The following is a 27,458-nucleotide window of genomic DNA, read 5'->3' on the forward strand; positions in this document are numbered from 1 at the left end:
GTGATGATAAGGAGATGGGAGGTTGTGTAAATGAACATGAATAATGCATGGGCCTGCTTTGGGTGGCTGGCAGCTGCCTTTGAAAACCCTGTTTTAAAAGTGGGCCTCTCAGCTTGATGCACATGCAAACTTTCCCATGCTGGGCTATGTGAGGTGAATACAGCATGGTGATGTGTGGTACTGGAGTCCCGCAGAGAGGCATACATTGTGAAAGACGAGAGGGCATGGCATGGAGCGCAGCAGTGGTACTGTACATTTGAAGCCCAGCGAGTTCACACGCTCTTGAGCACCCTGGCATCAGTTGTGCAGCACAGAGTCTCTGTTATATTTTTGTCCAGCCTCTGCATTGCATTGTTTGCTGTGGTTACATCAAGGAATTGTATGTGTGGCTATGATGATGCAAAGCTACTATAAAAATGCAGATGTTTTGAGAAACTGCAGGGCCAAAGTAGAGTTGTAAGGCGATTAAATACTGGATTTAAACTCAACAGGTGGCCAGAAAAACACCCCCCAAGGAGAGGTTTGTTTTGCTCTGTGTCTGCTGGATATGGAACCAGGCTGTCCTTTGCTAACGAACAAGCCAAGTAACATAAGCCAATGCACAGATGGATGACAAATGAAATGAATAACCTGAATAAATGACTAAAATGCAGAGGTTCCATCATGTTCTGTGACAAGTATAAAAATGTTGACTGGGTTTTTGGCTTTTTGTGTAGTTTGTGTTCATTCACCCCAAAGAGCCAGTGAACCGACTGTACAGATGATAGGAGTAAGACAAGTAGCAACATATGTATCAACCATGCATGTGTGGTCCATGTGGCAGCTCAGCCTCTGACCAGGAACTGCAGTTCTTTGTGTTGTTACCCTCCAGCAGTTACATAAGTAAAAGCAACCATACCACAATGTACAAATGTAGTGTCCTGTGTTCAAACTTTTATATTAGTAAAAGTAAGTATTCACATCAAAATATGCCAAATATACTCATCACCATGGAATGTCATGTAATGAAAATGTGTAAGCATCACTTTCATGCAGCAGCTGAAAGTAGGCGCCAATTTTATCAATTTTATACTGCACTGGGTTGTTTAATGTTTTAATGATACACCATTTATTTTTGTATATTTGAGTACATGTTGCATTCATGATCTAAGTCTGAAAAGTAAATAAAGCTGTCAAATAAATGTGGTGGTGTAAAAATTTGAAATACTTATGTAGAATAAAAAGTACCTCAAATTGTACATTGCTGCAGTACTTGAGTAGCTGTATGAACATTAATGAGCTACATTCACAAAATCCCCATCCCCCAATGTTTTCCCCAAGCTGAAACATTTTTGACTCTTGCAGATGCATCTTGGCCTCAGTTCATGCTGCCTTCTTATGTTTTTTCAATTGACATTGTACACAGTTATGCCACATTTAAAAACCTTACTTTGGACATCTTTGGACGGCGCTCTCCACTGTTACCACAGGAGTCACCAAAGGAGAGAGTATTGTTTGGAGGAACATTGTCAATCCCATCATAACGCCCTAGACTTGAAGAATCTTTGTCATGGGATCATATGCCAGTTTCGTTAATATTTCACATGACTCTGGATAAACAGTGATGTAATCTGAAACTAGTCTGAGTGGTGGAGGCATACAACCATGAGGTGGTAGACTGGGGTTGACTTATCATGAGATTGCTTTTAATGTTTGTGGTCAAAATTTAATCAATGCAACTTTAAGGGTTGATTTACTACAACATGATCCAGGTTTCTCAGTCACTTATGTTTGCTGTAAGCACTCACCTGAGTCCTTATGTCCAAACAGAAACCTGCCCCCAGTAAGGTCCATTGTTGTTGCTGGACCTCTTCACCATTGTCATGGAAACATCATTGTCTCTGTGCCATTGGTGGTGTACGAAATCACTTTTGCCTCCACTCATTCCCTTTGCTGAAGAAAAAAAAAAGAATAAAGGAAAAAGAAAAACGATAAAGCACCCAAGTAACCCTAAGTAAGAAATACTTTTTTTTTACTTCAGTGTTAAAGAATTTAAGTCAAAAACACAAACTGTAAATAGCTTTATTATTTGATTTAAAAGTGTAGTACAAAGACAACAACAGCAATGAGTCCTAAACATAGTACAAATATGATCTTAGGGATTATTACTTTAAGAAAAAGAAAAAGGTGTTAACTGCATCCAGAATAGCTACTGATCAAAGAATGAGCCATTTTAAAACTTGAAAGCTGTGCGTATGTAACTCCCCCTGCATGTAAAGCACTCATTTGAAAGGAGGAACAGATATGATAAGTCACATGCAATCGTGTCGTGTTTGACAGCCGGTTTTAACAACAAAAGCTTTGAGCTAAAAAAGCAAATAGGGCAGACTTTTATTAAAGTGGATAGGTATCCAGCAATGCAGCCTCACCTGTTTTGACAGAAAACCTCTGAAACATTCAGATTGAATTCATGAATGTAAACAGAGACCGTGACAGCTGGCGAGGAATTTTGAGTTGGAACAGAGAAAGTCTCCAAGAGGGAATGAAATGCAGCCTCGACTCTCGTGTTTCCTCTCACACTGACTGTGCATGAGCAGAGACAAGTTCTGGCACTATAGGCCTCCCCCCCTCCCTTCTCCCACCGTCTCAGCTGCTGCTGTGACTACTGTACATTCACAGCCAGATGATAGCATATGTCAAATAAGGACAAGATAAATTATTAGGCGTTTTAACTGTCTCAGCTGTTCTTTGATCAGCCTGGATATTTTACAGGAAAACAGGAAAAGAAAAATAATTCGGAGGCATCATATACATTCTGTCCGGATATCTGACTAAATGAGTACAGTGTGTTTGTGTATGTGTTCACGTGTGATTCTGTACAGCGTATGCGTTTTCTCTGAGAGTCACTATCACACACACAGATCAATGACGAGAGATAAAAACTGTGACTGTAAACCCTGGGGAGACGGCATCGATTTATGACCACTGAGAAAACATGAGACCTGATCCTGAGATTCTAACAGCACAGATGAACACACACGCAGACACACATACTCACACTCACACTCACACTCACACTCACACTCACGCACACGCACACACACAATGTATTCTGTGAATCTGAAGTCACCACCGTCTTTGTATCATCACTCATTCATTCATTTCATTCTCTCTTGAAGATGGGAAATGAACACTTTCCCTGTGAGTATTAAAAATTGAATTGTTTGTCTATTTGTTTTAACCCCAGAGTGGGTCGAATGATTAAAAAGACCATAACCAGAAAATTAATCAGTATGTCGCCCGTGTACTTTTAATCATTTGTTTCCTGAATGAGAGCACAGACTCCCGGAGCTGCTGTGATTTGAAATATTCCTGTTTTCTTTAATGATCACTAAATTAAACTGCAGCTCTTGTGTTCATCTGAAAGTGGTATGCAAAGAAAGCCCGATGAATATTTAAATAAGACTTAAGTGCAATCAAATTAGTTCTGCGTAGCTCAGAGACCAGCTGGGCATGTTTCTCCTCCCTGTCTATAATGTCCATCATTATATTTATTAATTCATTTTTTTAATTAAAGGTCCCATATTTTACATTTTTGGTGGTGTTCTGTTTGAAGTTTTTACATCCATAAAAAGATACATTCACGGTTTTAAGAACCAAAAATCATCTTAGAAAGCCTTAGAAAGCAGTTAGCCAATCAGAGGAGAGGCAGTCAGGGGGGTGTGCAAGGCCTCAGAATCTGAGACCATTGGGGACATTGGTGAGATGAGTGATCAGGCAGCTAGGATAGCAAGAGTGTAAAACTGTACATAATATGCTTTGCCTGGGCAGTAGCTACGGCGACAAAGCTGCCAAGCAGCCCAACTCCAGGTGGTGGATATCATCTGTTAACTGTGAGTAAGCAAGTTTGCAGTCCACACACAGCCACAATAATCACTGGTTTTCAGTCCAAGTGTAGCCCATAAAACAACAGAACTGATAAAACGGGAAACATGAAACAGCAAGATAAAAGCAACCCAAGGCTCAAGAATAAAGTTAAAAGATTAAAAGCTGAAAAGATCAGAACACGAGTAAAGGTCCTTAATAGAGAGCCACACACTTGGAGAAATCAAATACACTTAGGGCATGGCTGAGGGCAGTAATTGTTTCGTTGTTACATCACAAAAATTACAGAAGTCCCGATGGCTCGTTTTCAAGACACAGTTTCTTACAGACTGTGTCCATTTCTGTGTGGATTGGGCATTTTGATACTTTCACAGTATTAATATTGCACCTACTCCTGTTTAACAATAAAAGATGACATGGAAATCTCACTTTCTGATATATATGTTTAATAATATGGGTCCTTTAAAATGTTTGTCACATCCCTTATGTAACAGTTTACAACTTACAACAATACAAAACACATTGATATACTGTATGTATAAGGCATTTCTATCTACATCTAGGAATTATTCACTGAATACATACTATTTCCTTTGAGGAAGTCAGTGAGTTGATATGTATGGCAGCAGGGTGACCTGGGGATTTTTCCATATTTTATTGAGTTTAGACTCTTTAATTAGTGTTTGTAAGACAGTATACTATTATATGCTTTTTGTTTAAAATCTCTCCAGATTTCCCAGAAGTGAGTTTACTGCAAAAATGCTTATTATCAAAGAACAAAGCGCTGTCAAATCTGCTCTTCTTCATCTTAAGTTGTACTGAACTGCATTATTTCTGCTTCCTGTTGTTAATCTAATAATATGAGAATAAAATAAAAATGTCAGTTTTTTTCTCCTTCTGCAATTGTGATGCTAATGCAGATAAAACTGATTGAAAAGCAAAAGAACTACTGCAGATGTGTGTTGCTTTCATTAAAATGAGAGTGAATGAATGAATGAGTGCATTAGTTGGAAACAATCAATACATATTGAATGAGTGCATTAAAAAGTGCCTGACCAATACAATACTGCAAACAAAGCTTTTGTATAGAATCCCCTGTACCCCTCAATAACACACAGCCTCTTGACTACAATAAATCAATGCTCTGATGTTTTTCAACCTGTTCTTATCCCTGTCCATCCTCCTTCTTCATGCCAATCCAGGAGGCTGGTTCCCATTGAAATGCCCCACCCAGCACTGGGGCTGTCGCCTTATGATTCAATTATGAGTCACCCTCTGTAACTTAAACTCTTTCAAAGGGGGGCAAGAGCAGCAGACAGACAGCTGAGCGGTTGGCTATCAATAATACAGTGCAACATCTCATTGTAGATGAAATATACATGAAAACGTTCCACGGAGCATCTCCTCGTATTCCAATAGAAAGTGGACATATTCTCTGCCGAACTCTCCCTGTCACACAGACGTGTTAACACTTGTCAGAGCACACCGCTGCAACTTCAAATTCATTGTTAAACTCTGGCTTTAAATGCCACGTACAGAGCCATGTCACTGTTGCTTAAAGAAAGATAAAGGAGTGGCATTGATAAAGACTTTGACAAATGAACTATGCTTTTTCTCTTGATTTTAGTCAGCCGTAAAGGGTGTTGTGACAACTCTCACCCAATTCACTTGGAAATGATTAAACTGGAAACTTGTTTTCCCCCTTTTTCCTGTTGAGAACTAATGGTACATGACAGAATGTGTTAGTGGTGCTGTCTGCCCTTCTACATCTCCTTCAGTTAATTTTTCTCTGCCTCGCTCTCTACAACTTTAAGTCCCACTCCAGCTCAGAAACACCACTTTATGTCTCTTCCTTTCTCCTCTGCACCAGAGTTTATTCTCTCTCTTTTTTTTTTTTTTAACTTTTTGTCTGCAACACACATTTGATCACACACAACATGCCCTCATCCTGTACATCTAATGAGTGTCCATCTCTAGCAGAGGGGGTGTGCCCTCTGCTTCACTTCATGCTTTGATCTGGTCTCTGACAGGTTGGGGGTCAAGCCAGATATGGTGCATGATTGGTTGTTTACTCCTACCAGGGGGGATGACTCTGGTCCTCTGAGAGCTGGACCTCGTTACATATGAGAGAGCCGTGGAGAAGCAGGAGATGAAGGGACACAGAAGGGGTAGTGAGGAAAACAGTGAAGTGCCAGCTGAGTGTGAGAAGAATGGATGAAAACAGCAGTGGCTCAGGAAATGGGAAGACATGCATGAGGAAAAGAGGAAAAGATGGTGCGTAAAATGAGAATGAAGAGGAAAAAAAAAAACACAATGGCAGTGGGAAGTAGTGGGAGACTTAACACAGCCAGCTTAACCGTCACTCTGTTTTTTTGTGGGGAAAGAGTATTCAAAAAAAAAAAAAAAGTGGTAGATGAGGTTGAAAACTATGACTTTGTTCCTCTGATCTGAGATGAAAGCAAAATATGGAGGGTGGGGGGTGGGGTGGGGCCAAAGAAACAAAGACTGATGAAGGGAGACTGAGGGAAAGAGCAGTTGTTAACAGAGATGGCACTAATGATACCAAATACGTGTCACAACTCCAGCTAAAAACAATAAGCACACAAAAACAAAGCAGAAGCCCTGAACTTCAAAACATTTTAATTGGAAGTGCTGGATGCTCCAAGTATGTGGGTGGTTGGGCCTTCTTGCTATGATCTGATCCTCTTCTCAACGATTCTCCCAGTAGGTTCTCGCTTTGCATTCATTATAACACATTTTGGACCCACACCAAGTCCCTAGACCAACAAATCCTCCAGCGCTTGTACCTACTCTTCGATTGGACCCAATAGGAGCTTAACAGACCTTTGTTGTCATGGTAACAATAATATGACCTTAGGGGCGTACCATCAGGAGGATTATCAGATGTTCATCTTCATGGTAACAATAATAAACCAGCAGTTAAAAGTAGTGGAGTGGTCATGGTTTGGTGAGGTTTAGGCACAAGAACTACAGGTTTAGGAAAAGATTGTGGTTTGGGTTAAAATAAGGACTTCCTTAAGGTTAGGCAACCTTTGTTGTCATGGTTACAATAATTAACAAACGGAGAAGGTTATAGAATGGTAATGGATAGAAGAAACAGCGTTGTCTGTTTCACATAGGAAATAAGCAGCGGTGTCTTATGTGAATGCTCTGTATTTTGTCGATGCATCCCTCCCAACGCAGACTTTATCGTTCTATATACTACGTCACCTGACTTCCTCCTGAATTACTACAGTTGCTGGAGGTCGCCTAACAATAAAATATAAAATATAAAACATAAAATAGTAACTATGGGTCATAATATGCTGCTTGCACAGACAACCTTTGTGCTCAGCTTTTGCAGGATATTCTCTCTTAGATATAGATTTGGTATTGATTCTGATCAGACTCCTTGTCAACATGTTTGACAAACTGAGCCTTTCCATGAATCCTCTAGCTTCATTTCATGGTGTTTTCTGTCTCTCTTTGACTTGGGAGCGTAGGAGGAATGAGAAGGAGTAATGAAGATGAGATGAGGCAAAGACATTTGGGAATCCTTCACAGGCCAGTGGGGGCAGAGATGCTCCGAGAAGCCAAGGCCTCCTAGGAGTTCCTGTTCGCTATATACAGCAAGTGGTAAAACAAACATTACAGAATTTATTTCAGGCAGGCTTGGCTGCAGTAATGGTGGATGCACATTGCGAGACTTGAACATTTCTGTTACTAATTAAGCCCTAGGATAGTACAGCAGAAAAAAATAAAGTTTTCCAGATCAGACTTCTATAAGAAAGCCTCTGAGAAAACTATGAAGCTGGGATTTTCTTCCTGAGACTGTAAAAGTGCCTGCCGCAGTGTTTGCACGGCTGCAACATGTAGTGTAAATCTATAATATGCAAGAATACATGCTTCAATGGTGATCGGCTTTTATTTATTTATTTATTTTAAGCGGAATAAGCATAAGATTATTGAACGTGTGTGTTCAGATGTGCGGACGTGTTTTGATCTCCTGCCTCTGTGTGCTGAAGTGGAGTGTTTTGAGGCTTTGATATGTCATCTCTGTGATAGAGACAAAGCTGTTTGATGCCTAGGTGTCTTAAGTGCAACTGAGGCATGTGTGTGTCTATTTCTGTGTATACGTGTATGACATTGCCTGTGTTGATCTTCTTTCATTAGTTTTTTGTTTTTTTTTTTTTAGCTTAGATCAAATCAGGTTTCAAAGCTCTGGGGCTCGAAAGACCTGTAAAGGTAACATTTTCATTTAATCTATTTCAGCTTGATAATCACATTGCATTGCCATGTCCTTTTACTTCATTATTCAGTCTGACATCATGTAATCATGTCTGAATTTTCAGGTGGTTTACATTGTTTGGTTTTCCCCTAACCAATCAAGTGGTGTATTTTTCCCTTTGATGTCATTTCATTATTTTCATGCTGAACAGTTTTACAATTCTGATGATGGTTAAAGAAATGCATACGTTTTAGAGCGATTTAATGTTCTTCAAGGAATAGCTTGATATTTTTGAAAATATGTTTATTCAAGTCCAATACTACTCACACATCTGCCTAGATATAGGGCTAAAGCCAGCAGACAATTTTGTTAGCTTAGCATAAAGACGCTAGCTGTTTCCATGTTTCCAGCCTTTATGCTGAGCTAAGTAGCTGTCTGCTGGCGGTAGCTTCTTATTTAAAGGAGCCATTTTTTTAAGTTTTGCTATTGCTACATAACCAGCATTAGCATTAACAGCTGTTTACTGACTAGTCCAGAAAAAAGTTCAGCATCAAACTTCCTTCTCTTACTCACCAAGAGCTGCCTCCAGCGGTAGAAAGCAACACCAGTGTTAACTCTTGTCTCTACCACATCTTTTCTTCTACTGAAGTTAGCATGCTAACCAGCTGGTCCCAGCCTGTTTCGTCTGTATTTGATAGTGACACACTGTAGCCTCCAGTCTGCCCTGGAAATGTATTATAACCTCTTATATTGTAAACACAATGAAGGCTGAAGCCCTTGTCACGCAACAATCACCACCACTTGGCAAGAAACAATGTTTGGCAGCAGAGAAAACGTACAAATAGCTCCTTCATAGAGCAGATTTCAGTGTGGTGTTGCTCCTCAAATCTAACTGTCAGCAAGAAAGGAAATAAGTGTATTTCTGAAATGTTGAAGTGTTCCTTTAAACTATCTAAATCTACACATTTTTCCTTATCTCAGGTGTTTTTCTGACCAAGATGCGGACAGGGATTCGGAGGTCCTGAACCATACTAAAAAAACTATTTAATGATAAGTTGATGGTTACTTGATGCTTTTCCTTGCATCATCATGTTACAGCAAATCTATCATTCATCCTGTCAACCATCTTTTATACACTATGGAATTAATACTAAAACTAGGCAGAAAGTACTTACTGGGTCTTATAAATGCATTGTCCTCTTGTTTACAAATGCACAACATCCTGCAGTTGTACAATTAGGACATTAGCTGTCCACATATGTACACTTTTTTTTTTTGTAATTGCCTATAATTATCATGTAAATCCTATCAGGTAGCATCTTTGAAACATGAATCATTTGTAGGATTTGTCCACCACCCACAACCACATATACATACAAATCACCGTGCAGCTTAGATAACTAAACCATCTTGCAGTCAGGCAGTACAGAGGCAAAGGAACTCTTTCTAGGCTCAGATTATGAACCATAATTGGATTGCATAATAATCCGCTCAAGTGATTTTCTGGATTATGCTGCACTAAAGGAGTGAGGGACAGGAATGGAAAGCTTTGGTGCTATCTTGCCTGATAAATATGATTTGTGTGATGGCTTTTTGATTAAATGATTATAATAGCACAATGCTTCACCTAAACTGACATGTCACTGCTTCATTACTCAGCCTGAAAGTGTTTCCTTTGAGGCTTTATGAAAAAAAAAACAAAAAAAAAACATCAAAGCCAAAAACATTTTACACTAATCATGGTTTCAAGTTTGCACATGATTGTATCATTCTTCATTGTTTGGGGGCAGAGAAAATTGACATTCTCAGGTTGTTCATGACTGTGTAATGAATTCTTCCTTGAGTTGACTCTTCTGATATGAAAACAGATTTCCTGTTCAGCCCTCAGTGAATCAAATGGGTATTCATGTCAGCAAATTGCTGACAGCAATTTCTGTAAATATGGTGCAGTCTCAAAAGCTGCAATGTTGGATTTAGTGATGGAAAAATTATGTTTTAATGGGAAAATTATGAACTTGTTGTAGATATGTTATGTGGCACAGCTACTGTATATCTGCTGCACATTAAAATGTTTCTGATGTGTTCGTCTATTGTTACACTTGTCTTCACTAGTTTTGTAATCACCGAATTACGCAATAAGATGTTGAAAAAAAAGTTTTTGGTGAGGACTTTCAAAGCCATTCTAGACCATCCTGCTACAGTGAATTAGTGAAGTGAAGTTATTGATAAAAGATCACCAAGCCCGTTGGGGTCCGGGGACCCCCAGGGATCCTTGGGCGGGTTCCTGCAGGCCCCTAGACAAACGGGGAATAGATTTAGCACACTATAATTCCATCAATAAGTAACACAATGACAGAGTGTATAACTATGTTGGGGGACGGATGGGGGACTCCAGGACACCAGGACAAAATGGTTGTCCATGGTAATTTCTGTCAATCCAGGGGTCCTTGACGTGGAAACGTTTGAGAACCACTGACCTTGCCAACAATACAAGGGCCAATTTTATTTGATACACCTGTATACTCTAATTGAATCTGAAACAACTGCTTTGCTGTAAAATATACTTTGCTGTAAAGTTTACTTTCTATATTATTATTGCTGTTGTTATTATTATTGTTATTATTATTATCCATCCATCCTTTATCTTCCCCATTATCTGCACAGCCAATCCCAGCTAACATTGGGCGAGGGCGAGGTCACACCCCGGACAGGAAGCCAGTCTATCACAGGGCTGACATATAGAGACTAACAACCATTCACGCGTTTGGGCAATTTATAGTCATCAATGAACTTTGGTCTTTGGACTGTGGGAGGGAACCAGGTTCTAACCCAGAACCTTGTTGCTGTGAGGTGACAGTGCTAACCACTGCACCACCATGCCGCCCTATTATTTATTTATTTTTAGAATTAGAAACACCTCTCCATATAAAGTAATCAAGGCCACACCATAATTTATTATTTAAAATTTAGCTTTATTCAACCTATGTTCTGTGTCACGCCATCAACATCATTACCTTTAGCTGTATGTTTAGATTCTCACTAGTCCTGGTTTGATGCATATTCAGGACATGATATATATATCATGTCCTGAATATGCATCAAACCATATCAGGTTATGTTCTATAGAACATAACCTGATTATTCATATCTCTGTATGATTCTATCATGATCAGATTGCTGTGCACCAGGAGTGATTAATATGAGACTTTTCCGACCATATTTTATAATATACTTATTGTAATTCAGTTTTTTTCCTCAATTATACAACTTTTAGTGCACACTACACAGGGGAGAGGACGTCACTGTGAACCTGCAGGAGGGTTCAGACAGGATTTAGACAGACACTCTTTAACCTCAGCCTTAACTCAACGGCCGACCAACAGCAGCACTGGAGAGGTGTGTTCACCTGCTGAACATCACTGGAACACGCAGAACAACCGCTTGCTCACTACATTCACTGCCGCTGATGTATCCAAGAGACAGACTGTATTTTGATAAATAAATGAATTTAGTATTCTTATATTTCATAAATTGTGGCCTTCACTGTTTGAATGGAGCCATGTGGGGTGATTTTGCCAGCTGTCATTCATTCATTTGTATCCGTGACATTACATTAATCTCACTCTAATTGCACTATAAGCTTTCTTTTGCTTAACCTATTGCCTCAATGACAACAGGACTCAAGGTTGAGAAGACACCTGTCATCCATGTCTTAGTTATTAGTATTGGATCGTATTATCGTGATTTTATGGAATAACCTGGTGACACATATGGGTTTGAAAAGCAGACAAACAGCAGGTTTAAGCCAGAGTCAGCCCCTAGCAGTGTTCTTCCACAGTCTGTGCGGAGTCTGCTCTCCGTATCAGCTGTTTAGTGCAGTTTGTGTGTGTGTATGTGTGTGTGTGTGTGTGTGTGTGTGTGTGTGTATGTTGTTTTAACAAGGGGCACCCTGGGCATCAGAGGCAGACTTTTGAAAGTAGATCAGGAGCAATAACAAATATTTTCTCCTCCCTTTTGGAGCCCCTCCAGCTGACGGGGCCCGAAGCGACCACATAGGCCAAAAGTCGACCCTGAATGTAGTCCAGTACAACCCCGTCTTTAAGTATGACCTGAGTAATAAACATATAACAGAATTTAGATTTTTTTTTTTCGAAAAACTGAACAATATAGGCATTTTAAAGATAGAGTAAATGTTGTGGTAGGAATGTTGTAGTTGTACTGGACTGCATTAGACTGGTGTTCCTAATAAAGTGGAAATTGAGTGTATATTATGTATGCTGTAACAAGTCAATATGACAATGAAGACAGAGGGTGGTTATCCAAGTACTGTTGTTGTTTTGTTTAAGCAGTGGTCTTTTGGAAAGCTCATTTAAGCTTTGATATGAAAAAGCATAGAAGCGCCATCTGGGCGTTCATCTCACATTCCTGGAGTGAATAAATGAAAGTTTATTTCATTTCTTTTTGCAAGCACGGTACAATTACAATAGACATATTTCTATTAACGCAGCACATTGCGCTGAATGATAGTAGTGCACTTTATCATGTCGCAAACAGGGTAGAATCAAATCATATCCAGATGACGGCTGCTCAGAGATGCATATATACACGTTGCATCATCTGCTTATCAAGATGTGAATGAAACCAGCATGAGCGAGTGAGATGTGCACAACGAGATGATGTCAGCCTTGCACATTTCACACCAAATCACAGACTTGCCACCAAAGAGAGCAATAAAGCAAACCTTGAGACAGTTTTCAGTGACATGCAGGGGCTTTATGTTGTGTTTCAAAATCCATTTACATGGCTTTTTATCAACCATCTATATACCAGGGTAGCATCCACAGTAGCATCTGGCCTTTTAAAATGACTGAATGCAGGTTCCCCTTTGTGAATTAGGCACCATGATCTTATTATACAGTTCCATAAAGAGCCTGTTCCCAGCTTGTTAGAAAGACATTACATCTAAATGATCATTGTCCATACAGGCTACACAGGCTCCTTCTACAGAAAAGAAAAGAGAGGGAACTTAACAAGATACAGAAGAGTGGGTGTTATGGGGAAATGGGAAAACCACATTGGATAATAGATGAATTATCCCTACTCAGACCAAGAAAGTGGGTGGTGGGGGTGAGATAGGGCAAGGACAAGAGATGAGCCAGCATGAGAAAAAAGCAGACACGGATCAAATATGAAAGAGTTCCGAGATTAGAGCTGAAAACACAACAAGCAAACATGCATAATGAAAAAAAAGACTTGAAACACACTGCAACTTATTTTGTTAAGACACATAAGAAAAGAGCAAGGCAAGAGAAACAAAGGAAAGATATTTGAGATGAAGGAAGAGATAAGAGGCGAGGGCAACGTGCATAAGAGTGAGAGAAAAACCGTACATGAGCCAGCCAGTGGAAGAGAACGAGAAGGAGAGAGAGCAGCTTGCAGCCACTAATCCCAACAGAAAAACATTCTGATTAGACTTATCCTTTCCTCTGAGGATTAGAAGCTTTGATAAAACCTTCAACCCAAACCAAAATCAATTTAGTCAGGGTGTAACATTCCCAAGCACTATTTTTCTTTTTTCACCCCTGTAGACAAACCTCTAAGAGTGAGGCCCTGTGAAATAAGCAAGCCTTTTATTTTTCTTACTTTAGCCACTTCCTGGTCTCAAAAGCTTCTCTGACTGAGCCTGATTGGCATGTCCAAAAAGCATGGCACAACGTAAACTAAAGTGGTGCCGTGGATTTGCCATATTCACTCAACTCGACACTGGAAAAAAAATTAAATATTAAATTGCAATCAGATAGGGCTGCATTACTCTTTGTTGTATGATTTTTAAAATCCCCTGGGTGCCAAAAGAGATTCTCTTGGAAAAGCTGAAGGGCCCTCGAGTGCGGCGAGAGAAAGCGGACAGTAATCAAAACAAGCTGGGCAACCTCAGTGACCCTCCTATAAATGATTCATTCACGGACACAGTGTTTGTCAAAGTTGTCAGGCTTTAATCATACAAAAGGTCAGGCTTAATTGAGATCTCGCTGTGAAGCGATTTGGATTTCAAAGCTTTGTTTTGTTTTTGGCCACAATATGTCTCTTTTATACCCCCCCCCAAAAAACTGTCAATATGTCTGGATCTAACTGTGATACCAAAGTACCATTTCATTTCCTAAATCTATTGTATTTTATTTTCTTTTTGCCAAGAAAACATGCATGCATCAGGTAAAGAGACTGCACAAAGCTCAGCATATTTTTTTGTGTGTACTACAGGATTTATAAATAGTTATTTCATAGCTGATTTTTTTTAGATTTGATCTCAGCCACTTCCTGTAAATGATCCAAAGCTGACCTTGGGTAAAAGTTTGGCTTTTTCCCTGCAGTAAGAAACACCCTAAGGCAATCCACCTTGACTGCTGCTATACAGCCGTATGTGTGTGTCTGTGTGTGTGTGTGTGTGTGTGTGTGTGTGTGTGTGTGTGTGTGTGTGTGTGTGTGTGTGTGTGTTACTCCCCTTTCACAACAAATCAGCAGAGAAAAACTCATTTTTTCCCACTGTGGCACAGTGCTGGGAGTTTGAGTGTAGTCTTAACCGTACTTGGCAAGCAGAACACACAGTGTAGCACAAGTCCTGAGAGACCTGGCAGCAAAAGCTAATCACTGCAAAGACATGACACACACCCACACATCTGCCTGCACCCCCACACACACGCACAAACACACACACAGAAATTTGCACATGCAAATGCTATCCTGCATGCAACACACACAGAAATTGAACACAGGCTATTACACACACAATTAACAGAAGGGGATGCAGAAGAGCGAGGGAACATACTTCCAACTGAAACTGGATTAAGGGTGTCATCTAATATGGAACAAGCGAGAGAGGGTTCCCCCTGAACCTCTGTGGTAAAGGGATAGCGGCGTTGAAAAATGAGCTGCACGCTTTTTGGTTAGGAGACAATTCAGATTCATCACGGATGGGAGAACAAGGGGGCAGGGAGGGGAGGAGAATGGAGAGAGGCTTCTACATCCAGGGAGATGATCCTCCGTTTGAGCGCCCATCCGATCATGATCAGCACCCACGCCTCGATACAAGCGGGCAGGCTAAAAATATGAGAACAGATGATGCATAGGACCACTCTGTCCCTGCTCCTCTCACTCTCTCGCTGACTTGCTTCCTCATTCGCCGCTGTCCCTGTTTCCCCCCCTTTCTTTGCAACTTCCTCCCTTAGCACTGACTATGCGTTTGTGAATTTGCAGTGCAAGCAGTCTCTGCTTGCCCATTCCCTTCTCATACTGTATATTCTCCATCTGTTCATATGGGTCCATTCGATGCAGTCTGTCCCTGGGGCGGGCAGAACCTCAGGGGCAGCTGGGGGCGTTAATGCCCACTGGCATACCCATTACACTGCCCAAGGCGTGCCTGTGGTAGGGAATGGCCAAGTACCCTTCATCATAAAGGATACTTGGTCATATAATTGACTGGTTGCATCAGATTGAGAGCAATAACACAACGGACATGGGTTTGGAGACACAACTACAAGAAAATAATGGGAGAGTTGTGTGCGGTCATTCATGGGGAAACTTTCAGTGCTTCTTTGAATGTAGAGTAAGTATTTGGACAGTTATATAGTTGGTGTTCTTCAGTTTGAAATTTAATAATGGCTATTTTGTCAAATGGCCAAGTGTCAGCTCTATTTTGAGTCAGTTCACATCAATACAGACAAAACTGTGTGTGAGATATAGTCCATTTAACACCTGCTGCCCAAGTTGCAAGGGTTCAAAAGCAACTGTACACCTGGCTACGAAATATCTCTTGAGCAGCCGTGTGTTGTTTCACAAAAGAGCTCACATGTGGCTCAGAGTCGATTAAGAGCTGGGAGTTTTCATTTAGACTGGGGTGGAGTTGTCTGTCAGTGTGAGGGGTAAAGAGGCAAGTGAAGAAGATAATAATGAGGCTCAAAATAAAAAATGCAAACTCTCTAGAGGAATATCAAAGCTAAAATCAACAGTTGGATACTTTCCAAAGAAGCAGGTGCACAAAGGAAAAGTATAAAAAGGCAAACAAGCTTGTCGACCGAGAAGCGCAGGTCTTGTAGAGGAAGATTGTAGAGAAAATTCATTTGCATGGTAGAGAAAAACCTTGTTATGACTGCACAGAAAGTCAAGTGGTGTAAATGTTTCCTTGTCAACAATCAAGAGAAAAGTTGTGCAACCTCAAAGGATTCACCACAAAAAGCAAACCACTGGTTAATACTCACAAACAGAAAGGCCAAGTTGAAGATCACAAAAACACACAAATAGAAATGGAGTTCTGCAACACAGTGCAATAGTCTGGATCAAAATGCTGGAAAGAGGAAAGTGTGGAGGAAAAAAACAGCTCATGACCCAAAGCCACTACCTCATCTGTCAAACATGGCGCTGGTGCTGTTATGGCTCGGGCAGGAGTGGCTGCCAATGGAAGTGGCACACTGGCATTTATTGATGATTTTACTGATGACTGAAGCAACAAGATGAATGCAGAGGTACACAGTGTGCTCAGATTTAGCCAAATGCATCAAAAGTCACTGGTCAACATTTCATCATTCGACGGGACAAAGATCCTCAAGAGCAGCCAAATAGCTTTTCAGGCTGAAGAGGTGGAATATCCTCGACTGGCTGAGTCAGTCACCTGATTTCAATCTGATAGAGCTGCATTACACTTGATTACTAAAGACAGAGCGACCCAACAACAAGCAAGAGCTGGAGGTGGCTGCAGTGAAAGACTAGGAGAGCATCATCAGGGAAGATGCAAAGTGTCTGCTGATGTCTATTGGGTAAAGTCAGCCAGTCACTGACTGCAAAGGACCTTCCACAAAATATTATGTATGATGATTATGATGATTCATGTGTTTCTGTCCAGTTACTGAATAACTGTGGGCACTATGTGTAAAAATGGCAATCTCTCCAACACAGTTCTCTCTATATTGATGTAACCCCAGTCAAATTTAAGCTGAGACTTGGCATTTAATGTAGTGTCACAGAGCCTGAAGGACAAGAACTGTGTAACTTTGCCAATGCTTACAGTCTGGACTGTATATCATATTTGAATTTGGTTGGAAATGGTTTTTTTTTAATGAAACTTGAACATTTTTTTTGTGCATTCTGGGAAGCAACTGACAGAAAATGTATATCATGAACATTACAATATCATTCAGTGACAGGAAAATTAGGCCCACTAGACTTAAAAGCACTTCACATTGTTGCCAAAGATGACAGATAAAACAGGTAAATGTGAGGCAGTATGCAGCATTGGAGGTTCAAAAGGTGCAAGATTAATTGTGCGACATAGAATTGGACCTGAGAGGTTACGGGGGTGGTGAAGTGCATGAAGTGAAAGCACATGAGTGTGTCAGCACAGCGCTGTCAACCTGTTAAGAGGTAGTAGTGCATGTGTGTGTGTGTGTGTAGGTATGTACATGGTGTAAAGTGATGTTAAGGAGCTTGTTCCATCATGCTGATGAGCTCTGTAATGCAATGTAGTTGCGATTCCCTGGCAGAAGTGAGGACGCTTTCCAGAACATCATCTCCATTATCTGTGTATACATTAACCTTGAGTGTGGCGGCAGGGAAAGGAAATATTCTGCACACACACACACACACACACACACACACACACACACACAACAAACATCCAAGTAAGAATTCACATTAAGATATTTACTTATGTAAATTGTACAGAAAATTGCCATTCACCATGGAAAGGAGCTACATTACCGTGCAGCACTTTACTGTACAGCAAGCACGCTGTGCCCCTGTGTTGTCACGCATGTATGCACTGGTAGTTGTCTTTAAGAAAGAAGAATGAAATGTCATAGCTTCTGCATATACCAATAATCTGACATTTGGGAACTACGCACCCAAAACATGAAACAAAAATCAAAAAGCACCAACGACGAAGGCCAAAGTTAAAACTTATCATTCAGTGCAGATTTTACGTTCAGATGCACCATTTCCAAACACACATACCTCTTTAAAGTAAACTCTGCTTTTGTGATTGGATAAAAAAAACATTCCATTGGTCAGGCAAAGAGGTAAAGAATATTGAAGGTGGGTTTATGTTGCTCTTGTGTTGCAGACTGTGGAGGGATGAGCATTTCATATCAGTTGTATTTCTTTAGTGTCTCACAGTGTCAGACACTTGTGGCAGGAACATTTAAGTCTCCAAAGCTGAGTGTCCCTGTTAACGGATGGAATGATATTGCTGGCAATACCCAGACTATGTCCAGATTTATGTCGGTGAAGCTGGTATCAAATAGCTCGTTCAGAATATGGATTTTTTAGAAAGGATCTCTGTAAAGGTCCCTTGTGGAGTTGTTGACCCCTATGGAGCGATTTTGTTTTCACTGTGCATGTGAAGGAGGAAGCACATGCATACAGAAATGCACATTCCTACACTCAGTTTCAAGCTATTCCACTGGTCCACAGTTGTTAGGAGTAACATGCAAAGACACACAGCAATGCACCCACTCAAGATATGAAGAAGGAAACTGCTCGCTCGCTAATGTGGCTAAAAATCTGACTCATTAAACACACACTAAAAATTGTGTTTATGTCAAATTTCAATAGTAAAACTTCAATGATGTACAAGTACTCCCAGTGTGCACAGTGCACTGATATCAACTGCGGGTGTGGGCAGAGGTGAAACAGACTCAAACGCACCCTGGAGAGGAGAAACAATGCTTTTTAGGCTGTTACTGTGTAAATGCATCTTTTTGTATGCACTGGGTCACTTTGAAAAGACAGATGTAGCCATATCTAAATCCCATCCTCATCTTTGATCATTCAGGGCAGACAGCAGGGTGGCAGAGTAGCGTGCTGCTGCCGTTTAAGCTGAAGAAGTGGAAGGTGCGGCGTCCCTCAGAGAGAAATATTGTATAATGAACCGATCCCTCAGTCAAGATCCTCCATTGTCAAGGACATACACTGCCAGCCTAGTAATGTTTCCGTTCCAGTGTGTGTGTGTGTGTGTGTGTGTGTGTGTGTGTGTATCAAGAAAGAACACAGTCCCATTCAAGGTTCACCACTGTTCTAATGTCACATTGATCAAGATGCATTCAGAGTGGGATAGAGCGCTGTGAAGGTCTCCACATGCAGGTAAACATTCCTTTTCAAACACAGAGCAAACACAACAAACGAGCCACCGTCAGGTCTTTAGTCAGTGTGTCTAAGTGGTTGAGAATTGCTGTTGGATCAGATAAGGTGTGCTGCAACTTGCCATAGAGAGTATGTGGTTTGATGTCGACATAAACCAATGCAAACGAGGGCTCTGACAGATTGTAACCGATGGTAACCACAGCAAGAAGCACGCTATTGCAATTAGGGCCTGTGGAGGTCCCCTGGGAAACACACACACACACACATACACACTCGAGTCTGTACATATTTTTTATGCACACACAAAAACAAACGTCCAAGAATATCGAAATACACGTTTTGTGTCTGGGAAACAACTGTAATTTTCTCTGTGTTTGGTAAAAAAAAAAAAAAAACGATGACTGCCATGCATAATACACAGTGACATGCCTATGTACACACATGCTGGTGATCCACGCTCACACATGCAGCGAAGACACATTTCCGCTCTGAGTTTCATTGCTAAAGCAGCATCAGCCATAATTGGTTTCCTGTGACAGAGAGTTGAAGAAGGGGTAAAGAAGGGGTTTATATCTGAACTGTAAACAACCTTTTATTTCTGGTGTGTGAGGGGGGACACAAGAAGACTGTGTATGTACTCTTCTCTGCACCACTAAAAGTACAGAGAAAGGATAATGTGTTTGTGCATGTAGCATAAGATGCGGCGGCTGTAGCTGGTGGCCGTTTAACAACCCCCATTTTTATAAGTGCTCAGTAAAAGGGATGTGAGTATCCCTCACTGAAAGTTGTCCTTTCAAGCCTCTGTTCTTCTGCCATAAAATCGCAGTCAGACTGTGTGTGCATAGAATTAAAAAAAACAAACCCCAGTTTTCCTCAGCTGTTTCTTAATGTATTGGCCATCAGGTGCTGCGTTTGACATTTTGATAAATACCACTGTGATGATTATGTATTAAATGAATTACATGTGTGACTTGGCAGATGCTTTTATCCAAAGTGTTTTACATTTCAGTGGATGCAAAGATTTGAAGTATAATTGGCCCTTGGTAAAGTGTGAAAGGGCTCCACAAACTGAGAGACATTCAAAGGCGATCCTGAGAAATTCATGGAATTCAGAATCTTAGATGAGACCATTTGAAATTTTATGTTTCCAGCTGACTTGGTTCAAAACAGCAACTCTGTAAAAAGTCTTAAATACGCACATGGTTGCTACATATGTGACATCATGCCAAAGGCCAGGCTAAAGCGACAAGCTGATGAGCCAGGTATGGAAATAAATGACAGCATTGTTGCTGTGTTGTGAGGTGGAGGTGATAAGCTGATATCTGTGTGAATATATTACATTGGATGATGCAGGTGTTAATCAGGTCATGCTCTCCATATCTTATAACAAATGATGTCACCTGAGATCACTGAAGACAAGTTGAAGCTCTGTACAAAAGTCTTGTGCTGGCGAATATGTTTCCATTTGGATAAATTACTATCACAAATTTGCTATGCAATGTCTGGTGGGATGACAATATAAGTACAACTCTGTATTTTCTGCTGTCTTTGTTATAGTCCTGTCAACAATTACATCTCGCCGCTGCAGTCAGCAGCAATAAATAGAACTTTATGGATTTCAGCTTCAAATGTAATGGCCAAGAGTTGCTCAAATGCTAACCCTGTCACCTTCCCGACCTTGACGGTTACATAGTTTTCCAACTATTTGAAGAAAAAAAAGTATTTATTTTCTCCCTGTGACTCTGCTTCCTTGTAGCCATTACCAATCCAGGCTCCAGTGCCAAGGTAAAAGAGAAGGCAATGATACGGAATTTATCCAAAGCAGGAGGAGCTGGGGTTTCAATCTCCGTGGATAATGTGATGTGGCATAGCCAGAGCCAATGCTTTTGTAGGAAATGCTTCATTGTAAGGTGAATATATGGGAGAGACAATAAGGCCATTTACATTTTTCTCCAGAGACGCTGGTTCTCTGTGGAGTTCCTAGAGGAAGAAAGGATGCACCTGACAGCATAGAATATATCTTGCTACAGCACATGCACCTTATATTACTACAGCCCATGTATGCACTGGTGAGCAACAGACATCAAATTCACGGTTCAGTTGTTCTGCCATGCTGTTTTAGACGCGCATATAAGGACATATAGGATGTGTAATAGAACTACAGCATGATTTGGAATTTATGGTCTGTCGTTCTGTGGCTCTTTCCTCTTTAGTCAATCAGAGAAGGTGAGCAGACGATCTGTCTATCTACAGTGCGCATGGCAACAGGTGGCAACAGAACACGCCTGCCAAAATCATGGAGGACTACTACAGGAAGGACACACTGATAAAAAAATAAAATAAAATAGGATGGAAGTCAGAGAGGAGAAAATAGAGGAGAGGGAAGAAACTGGAACCATGTTCGTGCAGTACAGTATGAATAATATACATTATGTACATAATTCCAATAATCAAGCATATTGCTTTGTTTACATACATTCATAATTCATACTTGGAGCTGCACCTGAAATAATATACCACAGGTCATTCTACAAGTGCAAAAATAAGAAAGTAAAATACAACACTACAGAGGTGAATTGTTTAAATTTTAAAATTCAATTAGTTTGAAGCTGATATCCCAAAGGCAAACTGTTGCATACACTGTATATGAGCATGTGTGTATTTGTCTCACTCCAAGGTCAGAGAAAGTCCTTGTGTGCCTCCTGCCTCAACAATAAGGTCTCTGTTTGAAATTCTCACTGAGTAATTACTGTCAGTCAGAGCCATCTTTTCTGACAGAAGCACACATAAATGTGCATGTGTGAACATTCATACATACATACATATGCTCGCATACACATGGGGTCCAGGAATGTGGTCTCTGACATTTTGGCCTGTACATGCATGCCAATGCAGAGGCATACATAAACACACACACATGCACACACACACAGAAGCCTTCCGCTGCCTCCCTGTACCCCTCCGGCACAAATACCAACACATATATGCATTCTCAAGCTCTTTCTGTCACACACCAACACACACACACAAACACACAAAATCATATCTTAATTGTTTTATGCTGTCATTTCAAATTGACACGTTACATTGTTAGGGATGTCTATTTTGGGACTGCTCAGTTCTACAGTGATTTTAAATAATGAAAAGCATTTTAGAGTAGAAAGCCCAGGGCTCATTGTGTAACGTCTGCCAGTCTGGGCTGACTAACCAAATCAGTCACTAGTGTGATAGATTTGTTTACCAAACCTTTTGACAAGGGGAACATTATGTAAGTGCTTGGGACTTGTGTTTGTCTGTCTTCATGTATGAAGCTCCATGACTGACATGTAAGAGATAACAATGTGCCACACAAAAATAAGCAGAGCAGAGGCAACGCGCGCCACCAAACAAATGCAAATAATTGGTATTTTACAGTATTCTATTATTGTGTTTACATTGTGATTACACTTTGGACACTTTCCAAAGAAAATAGTTGCATGTGGTTTGAGTTCAAATTGACAGTTTGTTTCTATGAGCATCTGTTATTTACATTAGTGAGCCTTTACTGTTGCCTTGGTTACGGGTCAACTAATGTGCATTGTGCACCGACTGTACTGCCAGCCAATCAGAGGCTGGTGATTTACGTAGCTAAAGCATGCCTAATGTGTGTCTTTTTTGAAAAGGTTATTAATCATTTCTAATGCTTCTAATGCAAATAACACATTTTGGCCACCAACAATTATAACAGACTGTATCAATGCACGATTAGAGATGGAGCCTAATTTCATGTATGTCAATTTGGCAAGCAACACAAATAGCCTGGCGAAGGACTTAATCTGTTTCCATGTTTAGTGCAGCTGTTTGACAATGGTTCTACACTGGGTGTAAGACACTGCTGGTGTACGCAGCCTTGATGTTTTTGGTTTTCTCAGAAGTGGCTTTCACAGCTGGACATTGCAAAAAAAAAAAAAAAAAAAAAGGACCGATCAACCTTGTTTGTTAAAAACTGATGACAGGATGTGTTCTCAAGCGAATTACAGCATTTTTGCTTTCATATAGGAACAAGAACATACGTGGATTAATCACAGGTCTACTCTTGACATCATAGTGCCACAGTATAAGGGCTCTAATTTAAAAGCATGATCACAACGACCAGCCCAAACACTGTGTCCTGTGCACATGGGCAATGATCCAAGCACACTTGCTACTTCTGCTCATATAAGCACGGAGCATATTCATTTAGCACAAAAGGGTTAGTTGAAGTGGAATAAGTGTTAATGAACCCTTTCCTTGTAAATCTCTCAAACCTGTTAAATACCTGAGGGAGTTTCAGTTTACTTGGCCACGATAAGCTCGCCAAAAGCAGACTGGTTTCTTCTTTTATGAGCTGCAGTTATTGTATATGGACAGCATATATACTTTAAAAAGTCAGATGGAAAAAGCTGACTTTTAAAATACAGCGCAGTGTAATTTAACCATTTATCGCTCAGTGACTTTGAGGCACTTGTGCATAATCAGCATCTCATTTGCATTTTTTCCCCATTGTTCTCCACACTTTCCTTTACAGTGCGTCAATAAGACTGTGAGCTCTGCTCATCACAAGAAGACCTAGTTTATTGTAAAGTGAAGAGTGTCTCTTTGAAGCAAAAAAGCAAAAACACTTCTTTCACACAGCTAGGGACATAAAATCCAGGTGTAAATCTGTTGAAATCTGTTTACTGCTTCAAAAGAGAAAAAATAAACTGTATATCTTTCACTGGAAATTGGCAAAAACTGAAAATGGCAAGCCTTAAATATACGGCAGCATATTTTTTTTCCCCCGAGACAGGCTCTTCTGTGCTACAGCAACTTTAAGTAAACCCAAAGTTTGTTTTGTCTAGATGGTCCTAACATTAATTAGATATTGTATCTTAAACACTTCTTGAATTTTGCACAGTAAGGAACAGAGAAAGGTCTTACCCACCTAAACAAAGTCTTTTATAAGGAATAATGTGGCTTTGCACAAAGCTTTATACTTGTTTGCATTTCTGTCGCTCTGATGTTCTGCAGTCCCTGTCAGGGTAATGGGCCACATAGGTAATAATGCAAACAGCATAGAAAAGCTATTATGAAGTACATTGAATAATAGATGCCCTCTATAATGAGTACAGCAGACTGTTTAAGAACTAGCACTGACTGGCTGTAAAAAGCCATTCATTAAGAGTTCACGCCTAAAAGGAAATTAAATCCCTCATCAAAAACCTGTCGGAGAATAGCAGATTGCTTTCCTAAAGAGAGAGGTATCTTTAAGACCTAGTGCTTTCGCCTATGAATACAGGGCAGACTTGTTTCCAGCGTGCACACTGCACAGTCATCCCTTTTATCCACAGTCAGCAGTTCCTTGGTTATAATTAGTGTGCTAATAAAGAAAATAAAGAATGCATAATAAATCATTCCTCTTTTCACAAATACTTGATACATTTCGACGCTACTACTCAGACAGCATCAGAGACCCAGTGAGATATGAGCTGCCGCTTCACTCGCAGTGAATGGACTGAGTGGATGGCTCAATATGTGGTGTTCAAACTGGTGAAGTGGATGCGGAAGAGAATGTTCTTTTGCTGAAGGCACATTATGCTGTGTAGCTGTAAGCTGTGTATTTATGAGTTGGCATCTCGCAGAGTTCATGGAGAGGTCAGTGTTGTAGATGGCTAGTTTCTTTGAGCCTTATGTTCAGTCGGGTGTCAAAAAAAAAAAAGGTCTGTGCATTAGCTGTATCATAACTTACTGTAAGTCTGAAGAGGGGAGAGAGACACAGAGGTAAAAAGGGAGATTGAGAGAGTGAGCATGCAGGAATGGGAAGCACACACAGATAACCAGAGCATACAGAATAATTACAATTCTCTGCATTATGTTTAGGTTTCCTGATGCACAATTTAATGCTATACAAAATGCTATGACCTAAATCAGGGAAACCAGCCCTCAGAAAAAGTTCATACTAATGGATTGTGTCACTCCTGGTATTCATCTTTGTCCTACTTCTGGGTGGGGCTAATCATGTTCAGTGTTTCGGAACCACAGTTCATGTATTGGGAGCTCTAAGCAGAAATGTTTCCATAGAGTCAGTTATTTAATTGTGTGCTACAAACCCAGCCCCATTATTTTAGCATATATTTGGTTACATTTTGGCAAATAGGACCAGTAGAAGTATGGCAAATTAGCTATTAGCAGTTCCAGTTCAAAATTTACCATGATGTATAAACGAGCATCACTGGATTACTTTAATACTGAAGAAAAAGCAAGGAGACGCAAGGAGTGCCATTTTTAAATGATTTCTAAGCAGATTTATGGACATTTCTTCATAATGAACACCAGAGGTTAATGGTATCCTCGGAAAGTGGTAGTCAGACAAACAAAATGTAACAAGCATTTAGTGTTTAAAGGGGCTATTTGTAAGTTTTCTCTGCTGCCAAGTTTCCTCTTGCGTGGAGCTCTTGGTGCAGATTGTTGCTTAACAAGAGCTTAGCTTTGGTCATTGTTGGCTTGACAAGACAAGAGGTTAAATTATGCCCTCTGAGCAGTGCTATGTCTTCAGGGTAGATTGGAGGCTGCAATGAGTCGGTATATATCTAAAAGAGACGAGACGGGCTAGCTGGTTAGCATGCTAACTTCAGACGTGATAGAAACGGGGTTAATATTGACGTTGCTTTCCACAGCTGGAGACAGCTTCGTAATGGAATAAAGTTTGATGCTGAACTTGCGATATCTCTTCTAAACTGGTACATAAACAGCTGTTAATGCTAACGCCAGCTATGTAGCAATAGCAAAACTTACAAATAGCGCCCTTAAAAGGATAATTTGGGTTATTTGACGTGGGGTTGTGTGAGGTAGTCATGCTTTTTACTGCTGACCCCGTCCACAGCAGCGTGCTGATCTGAATCTACTGCAGGTAACACTGACTATGCACGACTACCTCACAAAACCCCACGTCATATAACCCGAACCATCCCTCTAAAGTAACAGAACTGCCTCCATGAGGTGTGTGTGGCGCAGCCTCTACTGCAGCTCCATAAGTGGGTCAAATCAATGGGCAAAACTGCAATAACTGAGTTCCTGCATGCACCTGTCCCTTTCACCTGACACGGTGTCTTGCCCCTTCAACTCTCCTGTGCCTCTCAAGGGGGACGCGACTCACAGCTGGAAAACCTCTGACCTTTTCTGAGGTGAATTCAGAGACACAGGGCATGGAAACATACATGAAGGACATGGTCTAAGAGGCATAAAGCAACCAAGAGAGAGGAAAGAAAAATATCGGAATGTTTGCATGTATAAAAAATAAATTCATGTGAAGCCAAAAAAAAAAAAAAAACTCATACTCAAAGCAGGGGGTTTAGCCTGCAACAATAATGTACAACTATTTAATCACATCCTTTGAAGCTGAACTGCTTCTTTTGTGATGTAAAAACATAAAACCATAAGTCTTTCCAGTCATACCTCAACTTAATCTTATTATTATTGGTGATAGAACACTCACATTATATCGGGATCAAAAGATGAAGCTAGAACCTTTAATCGCTTAGTAATTAATATGTGGATTTCAAATGATTACTCATGTGTGATGCCGACAAGCATAAAGCATTGCAGACCAAGTGTGAATACTTTATATCCATTTCATTTTCAGTGGCAGACAGCTCATCTGAGCCCACATTAATTTCTTGCTTAAATTAAGGAAATACTCTGAGCCTTAGTTGCCTAATGAATTATGGTTCAATTTTCCATCCACCGCTTCCCAGTAGAGATGAATGAGCCAAAATCCCTCCAGTTTCCAGTCTCTCGCCATAATGTAATTCAAGCCATTAGCACCCCCCCCCCCCCCCCCCCCCCCCAACCGCCCCCCCAATGTCAGGCCGACAATTGTTCCTCAGTGATACTGCCATTAGAACAAGTGTTTCAGGTAGGAGCTGCTCTTTGAACTGTCATATCTGGGGCCCGGTTCAGTGAAATACATTTTTTTTTAATTTTTTTAAAACATACCTACCATCCCTTATTAATTGACTCTTTTGTCCTGTCTCCCAGTCTGAGCCTCTTTGCCTGCCTGCTCTTCTGTTTTGTTCTGCCATCTGTACACATTGAAAATCAATCACCTCCCACCCCACCCCACATTCATCATTTTCTATTTGGTTCTGCTCTTTGTTCTGTCCCCACAGTTGTTAAATAAAAGAGGGACATGTGTACAGTGTAGGGCAGGGAATCCAGCAGTGTGGACAGAGAATGACAGCAG

General features: G+C 40.5%; 1 long non-coding RNA gene across 1 annotated transcript in view; it reads right to left on the reverse strand.

Annotated features, from left to right (window-relative positions):
- Window positions 1-1,660: 1,660 nt before the first annotated feature.
- Window positions 1,661-27,458, reverse strand: part of LOC139633637 (uncharacterized) — a 273,989-nt gene continuing 248,191 nt past the window's right edge. The window contains exon 3 of the long non-coding RNA XR_011693793.1: window positions 1,661-1,932. This is a non-coding gene — a long non-coding RNA (uncharacterized lncRNA). The remainder of the gene's footprint in view (window positions 1,933-27,458) is intronic.

Source organism: Trachinotus anak, unplaced genomic scaffold (genome assembly GCF_046630095.1).
Source record: "Trachinotus anak isolate AG129_WGS33_773 ecotype Australia unplaced genomic scaffold, CSIRO_AGI_Tana_v1 ptg000016l, whole genome shotgun sequence".
NCBI classification, from domain to species: Eukaryota; Metazoa; Chordata; class Actinopteri; order Carangiformes; family Carangidae; genus Trachinotus; species Trachinotus anak.